Genomic DNA, 17,704 nt, shown 5'->3' with positions numbered 1-17,704 from the left:
CCAAAATATGACTTTGAGTCTATCCCACCTGAATTTCAGAATTTTACTCCTATAGATTTGATTTTATTTTCTTTAACTTCAGTTTGAAGTTACACATGAATAGTTGGTAGTCTATTCCAGAGTTAACACCTGGTGTGGTTTTCACAGCGGATATTGAGCTTCTCCAGCTATTCTTTCCACAGATGTAATCAATTTGATTACTATTCATACCATCAGGTGAAATTCATATGTATAGCTTGCATTTGTTTTTTATAAAAGGCATTTACAATGAATAAACCATTGAATGTAAAGATTTTTTTTCCATTGTATCTCCAGTCACTTCTGTCACCAAGCCCATGTTTTCCAGCTACTGATCCTTCTTCCCTGTTCTCAACTTTTGCATTCCAGTCACCCATTATTATCAATGTATCTTGATTGCTTGTTCGATTGATTTCTGACTGCAAAAGTTGGTAGAAATCTTCCATTCCATCCTCTTTGGCTATAAATGACCCAAGAAGCATTAAAAGAAGATGGAATGAGTATACAAAGTAACTGCTCCAGAAGGAATTGGCTGACACATAAAAATTTCATGAAATAACCTATGAGCAAAAGCTTGTGGTGATGAAGAAAAATGTTTAAGTTGCTCTGAAAGAATTGTCAAAAAAACAAGGCTCCAGGAGTTGATGGCATACCAATTGACATATTTCAACAGCCACACTCTACCCTGGATGTGCTCACCAAGTTTTGTCAAGAAATCTGGAGGCCAACTACCTGGCTAACTGATTGGAAGAAATCTATATTTGTTCCCATTCCAAAGAAAGGTGATCCAACAGAGTGCAAAAATTATCTAACAATATCTTTGATATCACATGCAAGCAAGATTCTGCTGAACATTATCCAGAAATGACTGGAACAGCACATCAACAGAGAACTGTCAGAAGTCCAGGCTGGGTTTACAAGAGGCCATGGTACTAGAGATATTATAGCTAATGTTAGTTGAATCTTGCCTGAAAGCAGGGAGTGCCAGTAGAATGTCTGTGCTTTATTGACTGCAAAGGCACTTGACTGTGTGGATCACAACAAAACGTGGCTGACTCTGAAAAGAATAGGAATTTGAGAACTCTTTATTGTGTTTGTCCAAACCTACATTTGGACCAGGAGGCAGTCAGAACAGAGCAAGGAAACACTGAATGATTTAAAATCAGGAAAGGTGTACACCAGGGATGTGTCCCATCTTCATACTTTTTAAATCTATATGCAGAACAGATTATTCAGGAGAGTGAGCTCTATGAGGAGCAAGATGGAATTGGATTTGGAGGTAGACATCAATAAATTGCGTTGGGCAGATGACAGAACCCTGTTTGCTGAGACTGATCTCCATCTCTCAAGATGCTGTCAGTTGGCCTAGTGATGAGATCTTTGTTAAAGACCTTGAATTATGACTGTTGTTGTTAGGTGCTGTCGAGTTACAGGCAACTCATAGAGACCCTGTGAAGGAGAGTCCTCTACGCTTGGGTGGCTTTTATCCTCTCTCCAGGTTCATAGGGAATGATTTCTGTAGTATGAACTAAATAGACATTTTCTGCAATGGCATTAAAATTAAGTGGCTTTTAACCCTTCTGTGACATCAGGATAAGAGAAAGACTCATCAATAACCTTCCTTATGCAGATGACACAACTTTTCTTGCTGAAGATCAAAGGTTGAGGCCTTACATATGGATTGCATCTCAACATTAAGAAAACAAAAGTTCTTACCAATAGACTTATAGGCAACATCATGATATGTGGAGAAAAGATTGAAACGGCAAATGACTTTATCTTACTTGAATCCACAATCAACACCCTTGCTAGCAACAGATAGGAAATCAGGAGACTTATTGTGACAATTAAGTCTGTAGTCAGGGATCTTTCCAAATTATTTTGGAGTAATGATGTTAGTTTAAGGACTAAGGTGTGTCATGATCTTCTTAGTTACTTGCAATGCATTTGAGAGTTAAACAATGACTAAGGATAACAGAAGAAGAATTGATGCCTTTGAATTATGGTGTTTAAGAAGAGTGCTAAGCATCCCATGAACTGCCAAAAGAACAAACAGATATGTCTAGGAGACGATGCAGCCAGAGTGCTTCTTAGAGGCAAAGTCGATGAAGCTTCCTCTCACACGCTTTGGGAATAAGTTGTTAAGGAGAAGTTATTCAAAGGAGAGAGCTGTCATACATTAGAAAGTGTAGGGATGACAAAGGAGAGGAAGACTCTCAACCAGGTGTATTGCCTAGTGACTGTAGCAATGGGTTTGATGGTGTTAGAGATTGTGAGGGTAATACAGGATAAGGCAGGTTTCAGAACTGTTGTTCGTAAGGTTGCTATAAGTCATACTGATTTGATGATACCTAACAACAACAAACCCCTTTAATATGATTCTAGGTGTGTTGATATTTCCAGATCTTTCTTCTACTGTTAGAAGAACATTCAAAGAGGCTCTTCTGTGATCCCTAATACTATCATAGTTCTCTCTCTACTCTCATGCAGAAATTTCCAGAGCTCTGTTCTCTGAAAGGCAGGGCAACAGATAAACAGATGACATAGGCATGGTTGCTACACCCAAGGACTCACTGCTGAGTGAGAAAAGAGATGATCCATGTATAGATAAATAGGAGATGAAGCAAAAAAAGGATCATAGGTATCAAAGAGACAAAACTAAGAGATGGACAAAGCAAAAAGTATTTATCTTTTGAACAAAAAAACATTTATAACAAACTCTAAAGCTAAGTGAATGGAACTTTCACTTATGAAAGGGTCATGTCTAGCATTTCCTTAAGCAACTTAATACAGTTCTCCACTTCTAAGCCCAAGATGGATAGGGATTAAAACTAGCTTCATAGAGAACTAATAAATACAGCAAGTCCACTTTCAGAATCTATGATGAATGTTCATGTTATCTAAGACATGTGGGAAAGGTTTAAGAAATTCAGGGGTGGAGGAGCAGGGAAACTGTACCTATAATTTACATCTTGAGCAGAGAAGCCTTTCAAAACACACAAACGAAAGAGCAGTGGAAAATCTTACCACTGCCTCTTACCTGGTTAAAATACTTAGTCTTTACCAACTAGAAAATTAATAGTATCTAATGAATGATTACAATTTTTGAAGACCCACTGCCTCCTCTACTTTTCACCCCTATCTGCAGAAAATTTGCACATTTATAGATCACTGTCTAGCAAAGAGGTGTACAGGACTGATTTTGTTACACTACATTCTGAGAAGTACAGTTCTTGTTAAGGTACGAAAGCTCTGGATACAATACATATGAGAAATCAAAGGCTCTCAAAAATGTGCTAATTCAGAATATTAGGGAACAAGGTAGTATGTTGAGGAGATGCTGCTAGCCCCAAATAACAGCGATACACAGAACCTTGATGCAAGGTAACAAGGCATTAAGAAATTGGCTTTAAGTTAGAAGCATCAACCTGGCACCCAGCAGAATTTAGAAAATAATTTGTTCATAATCTAAAAGGATGATTCTGGAGAGCAAGCGATAGATGTAGGTTATAGTCCATAAAACTGTAGTAAATATATTTTATGTGAGAATTCAGGTCATGGTCTTTTCAATCACTTACTATGCTTCTGAGGACTGGAAAATGAATAATGATGACATAGAAGAATTGATGCCTTTGAGCAATGTTGTTGAAGAAGAGTACTGAATATCTGTGCTGACAAAAGAACAAACAGTTATGTCTTGGAGAAAGTGCTCCCAGAGTGCTCCTTACCGGCAAAGGTGGTGAAGCTTCATCTTTATATTTTGGACATGTACCTAAAGACGTTATTCATTGTAAGGGACATCATGTTTAGAAATTGTGAAGGAGTCAAATCTTTCCTTCCAAATATAGATCTCTTCAATCAAAAGTCCTAGAAAGGCCTAAAAATCTATTCAAATGCAAATTTAAATGAAAAGTGTGAAAGGTCAGTGAAGGAGAGGAAAACTGCCAACCAAATGGATTGACATGTCAATGGGTGTTTCAGAAATAATAAGGGTGGTACAGAATAGGGCAAAGTTCAGGATGGCTAATCATAAGATCTTTATGAGTCATACATACTGGACTTGATGTCACCTAGCAAGAATGACAACATGGAAAGAAAACTTAAGCTGCTTTTGGCTTGAGGTCATATGCAAATGAGTAAGTTAAGGGTGGAGAATGAAGTTGAAACTGAATTCATTGAAAGATTTATGTGTTAAGGTTTTTGTTGATTTAACTTTATTAATATTGCTGTTTCTATTTCTTCTATATGGTAATGTTAAGGTATATTGTAAAAATGAATAATGTTCTTATTGATTTAAGTTAATAGGATATTGAGTTTCTTCTGTGTAGTAATGTTAAGATATATGATATAAACGAATACTAAATATTATAGATATTGAAAGTGTGTAATTCAATCTTTGACCAGTCCCATAAGTGGATATACTAAAATGGAAAATTTGTCCTGAAAAATGCTTATTAAAAATAGTACAATTTCATAGAGGGCATGGAGTTTATCCTGGGGGAGGTTTAAACTCAACTCAGCAATTTAAATAGATTTATAGGACCTTTCAGGACTTCTGATTGAAGAGATCTATATTTTAAAAGAAGAAAGAGGGGGAAACCCCCACCCCTCCACCAAGCTGTTTGTCTTCTATAACAGAGTAAAGTTGGTATTTATCAGAGTCCCTTTCCAATACTTGAAGTTAAAGGGAACTGGTGAGTATGCTCATTCGTGGTGACCTTCTGGATCTGCTGGAATGGAAATAAGAGGCATGCAGCAATGAAGAAACATGCTGAGATTGGATATAGTCCATCAGCTCTATTTACTTAGCATGGACAAATATAAGTATAGAAGGGACCTGAAGTGCTGCTGTAGAAGGTTAAGGACTGTAGTCTTTAATATGGATTGAAGCTCAACATCAAGAAGACAAAGATTCTCACCAGTGAGCCATTTGGCAGCACTATGATGGATAGAGAAGAGATTGAGGTTGTTAACAGTTACGACTAACTCAACTCCATGATCTACACTCCTGGTAAGGAAATCAAAAGATGAACTGTGCTAGGTAAATCTGCTGTCGGGGATCTTTCCAGAACACTAAGAAGCAACAATGTCAGTCTAGAGACTAAAATGCACCTGATCCAGGCCATTGTCTTCACAATTACTTGCTATGCATCAGATAGCTAGACAGTGGCTGAGGATGACAGAAGAAAAATTGATACTTTTGAGGTGTGATGTTATAGAAGAGTTTTGAAGATACCATGGATCACCAAGAAAATAAATAGGTCTGTCTTGGAGAGGGTGAAACCAAGTTTCTCCTTGGAAGCTAGGATGTTGAAGTTCTGTCTCACATACTTTGGGCACATGGCCAGGAAGGACCTAGCCTTGGAGAAGGACATCATACTCAGAAGGGTAGAGGGACAGTGCAGGAGACGAGGACCCTGGATGAGATGAATTGATACAATAACTAGGGCAATGGGGGTAGGTGTGTTAGTCAGTGAGACTGGCCCAGGACATAGCAAGCTTCAGAACTGCTGTACATAGGATTGCTGTGAGTTGCAAACGGCACATAACAACAACAACAACAACAGCACAGAAGGAGCTGCTGCCTTGAGGAGCAGGTAGGCATGGGGATACCTGATTTATTGAGTTGGCCCTATGTGGGGGCTAAGGTTGAGTGAAAGGACCAGTCTGTCTGGAATACAGGAAGAAGCATGAACTATTGAGTTTGAGTTTGATGCTCATTGAAGCCTAGTCATAGTTGCTAGCCTACATGCTTTCATGAATATAGTAATTGCATATGGTAAGATAAAAGTTAATTCTTCTTCAAATATAAAAATTAATGGCTGTGGTATTTAGGGTTTATTGTTTAAAATGGCTTTGTTAGTCATGAAGTTTCACTTTGTCATGTGTGGATGGCAGAAATGTGTTAGTAGGGTATGTTAGACTATCCAGAGGAAGATTAGCTTGGCTAGTCTTAGCACTAAATTGAGAGACTGGGCAGCATATTGGAGTTTCACCACCAGGAAAGCAAAAGTAGGCATGCAGTGCATATTCTTCAGGGTCAGAGATTTTTGCACAAGCTAAATTTACAGAAGCAGCAGCAGCAATAGCTGACACAGGACCAGAGAACCAACATGAACTTTGGACTGCTACCCTCCAAGAGAACCGAACTCAGAGTCTGCTCATGTTTGTTGGAAGGAGGATTCGAGGGCAGGGAGAGCGAGCCATAATTTGCAAGATTGAGAGCAGAGACCTTTAGGACTGAGGATCATTCACAAAACGCAAAGCTGAGGAGATGTGAGCACATTTTGGAAGCTGTGCTGAATGAATGATTTTATTCTGCTAGCCTAAATACTCTTTTGACTTTCCTAAAAACAAAACAAACAAACAAACAAACAAAGAAAAAAACAAAAAAAAACCCCAAACAAACAAAAGCAAGGATAGGAAGACTTTGAACAGGGTGGGTTTTCACGATAATGGCAGAAATGGACTTGAGAATATCAGAAATAATAGATGACATAGGACAAGATAAGTTTCATATCTATTGTTCATAAGGTTGTTATGAGTCCTACTGGACTGCAGTGCACCTTACATAAACATCAAAATCCCTAGTGAAAGACCAACTAAAAAGTTGATAAGAAGTATACTTTGAACCTACTTGAAGCTACTGAAGTATAACTATATCTGAACCATTTTGAAGCTACGAAGAAGAAAGACAAAGTGACTCACTTTTATAAAGATTACAGAAAAAAAACCCCAACTGAAAACAACAAAAACCCACAACCCTACGAGACCGTTCTAACCTCTCATACGGTATTGCTGAGTTGAAATATCCTTTAGAACAATGGGAAGCAAAAATCATTCTGTTGTTTTGAAAGGACATACCTTTAAAAATCTTTTGTGCAAAACTAAAAAAAACAACACAACCTTTATATATTATAGACTCCATTAATAGAATGCTAAATGATATGGTTTAAGTGGGGAAAAAAAATCAGAAAGTTGATTTGCTGAGCATATAGATTGGATAGGGAGAAATGGTATAATCCTGACATATGCCTTACTTGATTTTAAACCATGCAGTGTTTCCTTCTCTTTTGCCCTTGCTCTGTGCTCTGTGTTCCAAGATTTGAAGGTGGGCTTGACCCACAGGCTTCAGGGAGTCATAGTTATTCATGCCTGTATGGTATGGGGTCCTCAGAGAGACTTTCTGCCACACGCGCTGTACCCCTGCTTCCTTGTTCTATGTAGATAACTGCTTGTAGGTTCATGTTTATAGGTTTTACATGAGCACAATTAAGTGCTGTAAGATTCACACTGTTTGAAATTTTAGTCATAATTTATTATGATCCACACAGTTAAGTTTTTGCATAGTCAGTAAGTCAAAAGTAAACTAATTTCTGATATTCTCTGCTTTCAGTCAAGATCCATCTGACATCAGCAGTGGTTAGCCCTCTTTCCACATTCTCATCAGAATCCAGCTTGAATTTCTGGAAGGTCTCTGGTCCTACATTTTTTAATAATCAGCTAGACTTTATTTGCATTTTATATTCATGGTATTATTTGATAAGTTCCCCATTATGTGGGGTAGTCCTTTATTTAAATGGGGAAATGTGGATCTTTTCCAGTTGGTTGTCTAAGTAACTGTCTTTCCTACTTCTTGGTCATAGCATGTTAGTGCTACATTTATTCCTTGAAACAACTCAATTGGTATTTTGTCAATTTCTGAAGGCTTATTTTATGCCATTGCTCTTAGTGCAGCTTGAAGTTCTTCATTCACTGTCATTGGTGTTTGGTGTTTTGTTTTTGGCTTTTTGGTTTTTGGTGTGATTTTTTTTATTATTATTGTATGCTACATTCTAAAGTAGTTCTCTGTCAACTTTTTAAAAAAAATCAGAAAAAAGAATTTAGAAGGTCAGTGCTGGTATTTGAAGAATCTTTTGTCCTAACGGCTTAATTGAAACCTTTGGCTTTCTGCTCGCTGGACGCAGGACTTTATAATGAATCCTTTAGCTGGATTTTCCAATCTTGAAAAATGTTTTTCCTAGTGAGGGAATGGAAGCTGTGATACAATCTCAGAGGCATGTGGTTCAAATCCACCAGCTACTCTGTTGGAGAAGGATGGGTAATCTCCTTCTGTGTAACTAACGGCTTCTGAAAACCAGCTATGAGTTGGTTCTGCTTCAATGGTACACCACCACCACCACAACAACAACAATGATTTTGTAGTTTTTTTCTTTAAAGATTTTCAATAATTTTTTAATGTCTTTTTTCACTTACAAATCCAATTAAACTAATTTGAAAACTCTATAAACATGAAGAAAGAGCACGATAGATTTAGTGGTAGAATTTCCAATTAACATGCATGAAATCCAGCTTTATTACTTGTCTGTGCATCTCGGGGAGGTTTGCAAGTTGTTATCATGCTGAACAGGTTTCAGTAGAGCTTCTAGACTAAGATTAACTAGGAAGAAATTACTGCCAATATACAACCACAAATTCATTGAGTGAGAACTCAATAGGAGTTCTAACAGTCCAGTCTGCAACAGGTCAGGAACATGATGCATGAGTAGACAGCATTTCATACACTTATGCATGGCATCACCATTGAGTCATGAACTTGTTGGCCATCAACTGACAACAACAATAACAAATAACAAATATATTTAGGAGACATTGCATTTCTTTCTGGATTCAAGCATTATTCTCTCTGTGTCTGAAGAACATCCTCCTCCCCCTGTTTTGTCTTGATTTTTTTATCTATATTACACCTTCATGTCAGACACTAAAAATTCATTTCTCAAGTCTTCTCAGTTGTACCACAGACCAGAGATCTGTTGTTTGTGTTGTTAGATTATATCCAGTCAAATCCTACCCATAGCAACCTTATAAATAAATAACAGGTCAAAACTTTCCCCTACTGTGCGCCATCCTCACAATATCCTTCAGATTCAAGGTCAATGTACATCTGATATAAAAAATTATATGCCTAATTCTACAATTACTTCTGAATACAGCTTTAATTTCTGGAGATTTCCTGTTGTTTTTAAATAATTGACAACAAAGATTTTACTTGCATCTGATATTAATGATATTGTTTGATAATTTTCCCATGGTCACTTTTTTCTTTCTATTTTTTTTCTTTTACTGGTAATAAATATGGATCTCTTTCAGTCTGTGAACAGATAGATGCCTTCCAAACTTCATGATTTTAAATTTCATGGTATAAGCTGGTGAGCATGTCCAGAATGGCATGTGTTTATTGGAAGACTTCAATTAGTGTCTCATCATTCCCTAGGGCCTTATTTTTAGCCATTTCTTTCAGTAAAGCTTGAAGTTCTTCTTTCATTATCATTGGTCCTTGATCATATGATACTTCTGAAATAGCGCAGTGTCAACCAAATCTTTCTTGTACAAGGACTCTGTGTATTCCTTCTATCTTCTTCTGAAAGATGAACTGGTAGTTGGAAAAATGTGGTCTTGGTGACAGAAATAAAGTTTGCATGATAGAATTTTGTACAATGATTTTGTACAATTAAATAATTATTCAATACCAATACCTTTTATAAGAAGCATAAACAACAACTATACATACGGATCTTATCTGATTAATTACACAGGATTAAGATTGACTACATCTGTGAGAAAAAAAAAAGTGATCAATATTAAGAATCAAGAGAAAATCAAGGCTTGACCATCAAAATAAGGCCAGGATCTGTTTCAATTGATGGGACAGACCATCAATACTTACTTACTTATGTTGTTGGTGTGTACTGCTGAGTCAGAACTTACCCAAAATTGACCCTCTGACAGGTTTTCAGAGGCAATTAGTCACATGCGAGGTGATCGCCCATTCTTCTCCCATGCAGCAGCTTGTAGGATTTGAACCACATGCTTTCTGGATTGTAGAGAAGCTTCTTGCCACTAGGCTACTGGAAGTTTAATTAATTTTTTTTAAGGTCCAATAGAAAAAAATATGAACTTATGCATATTCTAACTTAATTTAAAAACATCTTATGAACTGAACATTAATGGTCAAAGAGGATATGAGGTGTACAATGACATAATGATAGGACTTTACTCCTGAAGAAGCAAAAAGTCATGACAAAGAAAGAAAAGATCAAATAGGGTGCCATAAGATACTCTAAATCTTATACTCGAACTTAAAGAAGTCCAAAGGAAAGGGGGTAAGTGCTGAAGTAAGAAAGCTGAACAGAAGATTTCAAAGGACAGCTCAGGAAGACAAAGCAACATACTACAACAAAATGTACAAAGAACTGAATTTAGAAAGTCAAAACAGAACACAAAGGCATTTCTCAAACTGCAACAAACAAACAAACCCATAACAAATTCAATCTTATAATTTTGTTATCTTGTAATTGCAATAAGTTGTCATTCTGAAGGATTCTGTGAGCAAAATATTGAATGATGTATGAAACATCAAATAAACTATGATCTGCTATTGTTGTTAAGTGGCATCAAGTTGAGTAGGGACCCTAAGAAGAGTAAGTCTGAAACATCATTATCTTCCTTGACACATGTGAGTCCATTGTTGCAAACACTGCATCAAAACCTCTCTTGGAAGGTCTTTCTCTCTCCTTCACTGACCCTCCACCTTTCCAAGCAAAGCATCTTTTCCCAAGGAATAGCCTCACCTAACCGCATGGCCAAAATATGTGAGATGAAGTTTCACTGTCTTTGCATTCAAAGAACGTTCCCATTGTACTTCCTCCAAGATGTATCTGTTTATACTTTTGGCAGCCGTGGGATATTCAGCATTCTTCTCTAATACCACAACTCAAATACATCACTTCGTCTCTTGTCATACTTATTCATTGTCTAGCTTGCAGATTCCTAGCAGGTATTTGGAAAAACTGTGAACTGAAACTGTGAACTGTATCTTAGTCTTTAGACTTTCCCAGTGCTGTATGTCTCCAAGTTTCCTGGTTGCCAGTACCAGTTGACAATTTTAATCTTTTCTCCATATAATATGATGCTGCCTATTGGCCCACTAGTGAGAATTTTTATTTTCTTACCGCTGAGATTTAATCCATATTGAAGGCTGCAGTCTTTGATTTTCTACAGCAAGCTCTTCAGATCTTCCTTACTATAAGTAAGGCTATATTATCTGCATAATGCAATTGTTAATGAGCCTTCCTTCAATCCTGATGCCACGCTCTTGTTCATAAAGTCCAGATTCTTGAATGATTTGATAAGTTTACAGATTGAATAGATATGAAGACAGAGTACAGCTTTGAAGCACACCTTTCCTGATTTTAAACCGTGCAGGGTTCCTTTGCTTTGTTTGGAAAATGGCTTCTTGGTCTAGTGATGTAGGCTTTGCTAATTAGATGATTGTTTCTATTAAGACTTAAATATGGAAAATAGTGAAACAAAGAAGGGATGTGAAATTTAACAATATGTTTTAAATCCATCCAGACAGTTGAATTTATGCTGGCCAAAACATTTTCAAAACTGTGGAGGCAAACATGACATTAGCAAGCTGTTTTGTCTCCATGTCACCTAATTGGAGTATACTTTTGATATATTCAAGTGAGTAGTGGATCATGTACTGAAGGAGTCCATCTCAACATCCATTCCAAAAACAGTAGACATAACAATCCTATGGACCATTTTCTAAGAAAAGAAAATGGGTTAATACTTCATGTTTGCCCTTGATTAACAAGGTGATAGATAACAGTACAAATAGAATTGGTGAGAGAGACAAACTTGGTGTTAGTACACTGTGTATCATCTAAATTGTTCTAAAATGAACTTTCAGTCAATTTATCCTGAGTAAATTATTGACTAACTTTTCCAGAGTCTAGAAAGCTGCTCCTTTTTCCTTTGTTCTTTGTTTATTTGTAAAGTACACACGTCATTCTGAATTGCTATCCTTTTCCCTGAGTAGCGTTTCACACCAAGTGTAACACAGAGGCCTTGTCCCCTTGCTTACTTAAGATTTTTTACTGTGGGCTCTAATTTTCTGGTTGAAGGCTCCCAGTCAGTGACCACATCTTGCTTTCAGAGCATCATGTTTCCTTTCATTTTAGGAATGTGGGCTGACACCGGCGCCATTTAGCACCATGCAAAGATGCTGAGGGCAAAGAAACAGTTTTGCAGATGAAGGCCACAAGCTGGACTCTAACTTGCATCACACCCTGAAACGTCCAATTTTCAGAAGTGGAAGACAATATTAACTACTCATTTTCAGAGTTACATCTCAGATGTCTACGTTTCTGCTTTGAGGCAGGTGTTATGGGAATGAGATTGATAAGTGGACTCCTTCTTGTTAAGAGTTTTTATGTCAAGTACAACTCACAGCAACCCTATGAACAAGAGATCTAAATCATGTCCTGTCCTGTGCCATTCTTACCATCTCTGATTATTTGATCTCATTGAAGCAGCCACTGTGTCAATTCATCTCATTGAGGGTCTTTCTCTCCTGCACTGATCCTCCACCCTTCTAAGGATGATATCCTTTTCTAAGGAATAGCCTTTCCTAACTACATGCCCAAAATATGTGAGACAAAACTTCACCATGCTTTTCTCTAAGGAGCACTCTGTGCACTTTCTCCAAGACGTATCAGTTTGCTGCTTTGGCAACCCATGGGACACTCAACACTCTTCTATAATACCACAATTCAAAGGTATCAATACTTCTTGCCATACTTATTCATTGTCAGCTCTCAGAGGCATGGATGGTGATTAAAAAGATCTTAGCTTGAATCAGACACATCTTGGTTTTTAAGATTACATCATTGTTTTTCAATACTTTGGAGAGTTCCATGACATCAGAAATTCCCAGTACAATGTGTCTTTTGATTTATTGATGTTGGTGCCAATGGTATTAATTGTGGATCCAAACAAGATGAAATTACTAAGAGCTGCTATCTTCTCTCCAGCTATCATGATGTTGTCTATTGGCCCAATGGTGAGGATCTTTGTTTTCTTGAAGATGAAATGTAATTCATGTTGCAGGCTATAGTATTTGGTCTACAAGTACTTCAAATCCTCCTCATTTTCAGCAAACAAGGTTGTGTCATCTGCATAATGCAAGTTGTTGATTCCTCCTGTTCAGGTCCCACATCATTTTTCATAAAGTACAGCTTCTTGAATGATATGTTCAGCATATATATTTAAAAGGTATAGGGAGAAGGCACAGACCTGACACATATCTTTCTAGATGTTAAACCATGCAATCTTTCCTTGTTCATACTATCCAATAAATTATTAGTTCTATCATCATGCTTTCTCCCAGACCTGGAGGATTTGTTTTTATTTTTACTCCCACCTCTCCCCAAGAACTTCTTACTTTAAGTGTCCATATGAAGGCTTTTTGTTATATAATGTAAACCATCTGTGAATTTTGTTTTTGTTTCAAGTGAGTTGAAGCTTAAAAGCACTTGTGTAACAATCTAAAGGAAGTATCCTAGATGTTTTACATTTTTCCTAATCACTGAGAGCTATCTTTCTCATAAGAGGACTTCCGATAGTTGACTAGGCCAACTGTGGCAAATGTAGTCAGTAGGGAGTGGTGCTGCTCACCCCACAACCACATCTATCTGGAGTATGTGCATGGAATCTACAAGACTTTCAACAGAATTGATAACTTCCACCAGTGCATTGGAAACCTAGTGAAGGATCAACTGTGAGTCACTTCCAATCCACAGCAATGTGTCAGAGAGACAGCAGACTTTAAGACAAATACTCAAGCAGCTTATTTGGAAGTTGGGCTCAGGAACATTGATAAGAGAGTGGGGAGATGAGGAAGAGAAAAGAAAGAGGCCAATAAAGGATTTCTTATCACAGCAGTTTCTATGATAGGCAATTGGTACTTAACTCTTAGAGAGATATCTAGGACCTTCTCAGGGTTCTCTTAACTGAAGACTGAGGAAGCAAGACTATACAATGTGATGAGGTCTTTGACATGTCTGGATTGTCCTGTGAATGAATTGAGCAAGAAAAAACTCACATCTAAGTCACAGAATAATAGAAATTTTCAGTGAGCTGCCTTTGGTGAATAATCATGTGACCCAGAAAGCTGTGGCTGAGCATGGAAAGGTCTGTTATAATGATCCATTTAATGAAATTTGGAATGTGCTTATGAAAACAAAGTGGACTTCCCCACCACATATTTTTTCATTAATTTTTTTTAAGTCTTATCCAGAATCTTCGCATTCTTCTAAGTTTTCACACAATAGTTGTCTTTTTGCTTCATTATTTCATCATGTTACATAATAGGCAATTAAATTTATAATCACAATAGTTATAATTTGCATTAGTAGCTTTGTGTATGATCACAAATATCTATATATAACAAGTCAAACTGGTGAACTTGGAAAGGGCTGGGCATCTCAGAGTATGGAATGCAAGTGCGGGGCATTGGCAATCTGCTTAACAGAAGAAATAAAAAATAAGAAGAGGAAATTAACTTGGGCTCAACTTTGTAAAAGAAGATGATTAAAATAATTTTAATTAATCTAGTTTATCTGTCTTATCATGCTCTTCTTTCTACTAAATGAGTTATATCTTCACACAAATATGACATAATTAAGAATCTAAAAGTTTTCTTTTTAAAAAGCTTTCATCAATTCTGTGTAGATCTATATCTATTACTCAGTTTCATTCTCCTCCCCTCACCTTCTCCATTTCCTTCTCAAATCTCCTATCATTTTCTCTGTGCTCAGTCTTTAGTGGGTTTGGGGGGTTTTTTCCTTAACAAAATGTGTATACTAGCTGTTCATATTATTCTGCAATCTTAACTGGTGTTTTCCATTTTTCTTTTCCATCCACTGTGTCTCACATGTTTTGGCCATATTGCTAAGAGAGCTCATCCTTTGAAGAAGGATATCATGTTGGGGAAGGAGTAAGATCAATGTAAGAGAGGAAGACCTTCAACAAGATTGATTGAGAGCAACGATAGGCTTAAATGTGTCTGAGATGATGAGATGGCACCTGATAGGACAGGGTCCATTATCTGTTGCTCATAAAGTTTCTATGAGTCATATTCAACTTGACAGCACACATAACAGCAACAGTAACATGACTGAGTATGGAAAAAGTCAACAGTTATCATAATCTTGCCAAATTTAATGGTTCATTTTTTTATTCTACCTTGTATTCTCATTAACAATGTATATAATACAGATGATACAAACTTGGTTGCTGAAAATGAAGAGGACTTGAAACACTTGCTATAGAAGAATTAAGACTACAATCTTCAATATGGATTACATCTCAACATCATGAAAACAAAAATCCTTACCACTGAGCAAATACACAACAGCATTAAAATGGATAAAAAAAATTGAAATTCTTAATATTTTAATTTGGTCTAGATCCCCCCAAAATGCCAGTGGCAACAGCAGTCAAGAAATCAAAAGACATGCTGCAATGAGGGAATTTGATCTTGGCACCTCTCCAAAGTATTGAGGAGTACTGATGTAATTTTAAACACTAAAACTTACTTGCCTGATCCAAGACATAATCTTTCCCATTATTTACTGTGCATCTGAAAGTTGAACAATTACTAAGAACGACAGAAGAAGAAGTGGTACTTTTAAATTTTGGTGTTGAGGAAGAGTACTGATTATCCCAAGGACTGTCAAAAGAACAAACCATTCTGTCTAGATAGACGTTCAACTAGGGTGCTCCTTGGAGGCAAGAATGGTGAAGCCTGTCTCACCTACCATGAACAAGTTGTCAGGAAAGCCAGTCCTTGGCAAAAGACATCATGTTAAGAATGATGGAGGGTTAGAGAAAGATAAGAAGATACTCAATGATTGACACATTGAGTGGAACAATTGGCTCAAGCATATCAGAGATGATGAGTTTGGCAGAGGCTAAAACAAGGTTCAAATCTGTTGTTCATAGGGTTCCTAGGAGTAACCATGGATTCAATGAAACCTAACAATAGTAAGTTATATTCTCATCAAATATTTACATAGTTACTTCTTGCTTCTTTCATCCTTCTTGGATTTGCCTTCAATTCTTATGTTTAATCCATTAGTTAGTTCTGTTGGCTATAACTCCAGTATCTCCTGTATCTCTTCTTATTATTTTCATAGCTTCCACTTTTAATGAAGTCCACAATCCTTCTCTCCTCATTTACTTTCACAGTCCCAGAACTATTATTCTGTATCCCTTCTCTTAGTAACCAGTGGCTTTTAAGGCCCCAGGAATCAACAAAATTCCAATGGCATGTTTCAACTAACAGATGTAGCCTTAACTCGTCAGTCTATGTCAGGATATTTGGAAGTCAGCTACTTGGCCAACTGACTGGAAGAGATCCATATTTGTTCCCATTCCCAAGAAAAGTGATCCAAAAAAATGTGAAGATTATTAAACAATACCATTAATATCACGTGCAATTAAAATATAGATGAAGATCACCCAAAATGGCTAAAACAATACATAGAGAAGTTTCTGAGTTTTAACTCGGGTTGAGACGAGGTCGTGTCAATGGGGATATTATTACTCATGTCAGGTTGATCCTAACTGAAAGCAAATAATACAAGGAAAATGCTTGTGTTTTATTGACTATTCAAAGGCATTTGACTATGTGATTCATAATAAGCTATGGCTAACATTTAGAAGAAAGAGTATATCAGAAATTTAATTATGCTTTTATAAAACCATTATCTAGAATAGAAGCTGTTGTCTGGAGAGATCAAGAGAATACAGAATGGTTTAAAATTAAGAAAAATGTGTGCTTCAGAGTTTTATCCTTTCTCCATACATATTCAATCTATATTCTGAATGAATAATTCAAAAAGTTAGAGTCTTTAAAAAAGAATGTGGGATCAAGATTAGAGGAAGACTCATGAACAACATTATGCAAATGATACAACCTGGCTTGCTGAAATTGAGGAAGGCATTTTATCTTGCTGAAGAAGATAAAAAACTACAACCTTCAATGTAGATTTCATCTTAATATCAAGAAAATAAAATCCTCACCACTGAACCAATAAGCAACAACATGATAGATGGAGAAAAGATTTAAATTGTTGAAAAGTTCATCTTACTTGGATCCACGGTCAATACCTTTGGTACCAGCAGTCAAGGGACCAGGAGATGTATTACATTGTGCAAGTCTAGTGTCAGGGATCTCTACAAAATACTGAGAAGCAGTAATGTTAGTTTAATGACTAAGCTGTGTCTGATTTAGTCTATGTTCTTTAAAATCACTTGTTATGCTGTTGAGAGTTGTAAAATGAATAAGGATGACAGAAGAATTGATGCATTGAAATATATTTCTTAATATATCATGGATTGCTAAAAGAATAAATAGATATGTCTTGGGGAAAGGGCAGCCACAGTGTTCTTGGAAGCAAAGATGGCAAAGCTTCATCTCACATATTTTGGGCATATTGCTCAGAGAGGCTATTCCTTGGAGAGAAACATCATGATTGGAAAGAGGGAAGCCAAAAGAGAAGAAGACCCTCAACCAGGTGGATTAACATGATGACAGTAGCAATGGGGTCATATGTGTGTCAGAGGTGATGATGATAGCACAGGATAGGACAGATCTGTTATTCATAGGGTCACAATGTATTTGACTCAAGGACACCTAACAACAACAATGTAATCACTTACTGTTAAGTCAATCCTGATTCATAGTGACACCACATGTATTAGTATAGAATTGTGCTACATAGAGTTTTTAAGGACTGATTTTTTTTTGTTGTTGTTTTTATGCAGACTATCA

This window comes from Elephantulus edwardii, unplaced genomic scaffold (genome assembly GCF_000299155.1).
Source record: "Elephantulus edwardii isolate Elephantulus edwardi_28Jun2011 unplaced genomic scaffold, EleEdw1.0 scaffold00095, whole genome shotgun sequence".
NCBI classification, from domain to species: Eukaryota; Metazoa; Chordata; class Mammalia; order Macroscelidea; family Macroscelididae; genus Elephantulus; species Elephantulus edwardii.
Note: the sequence above shows the minus strand (reverse complement) of the source record.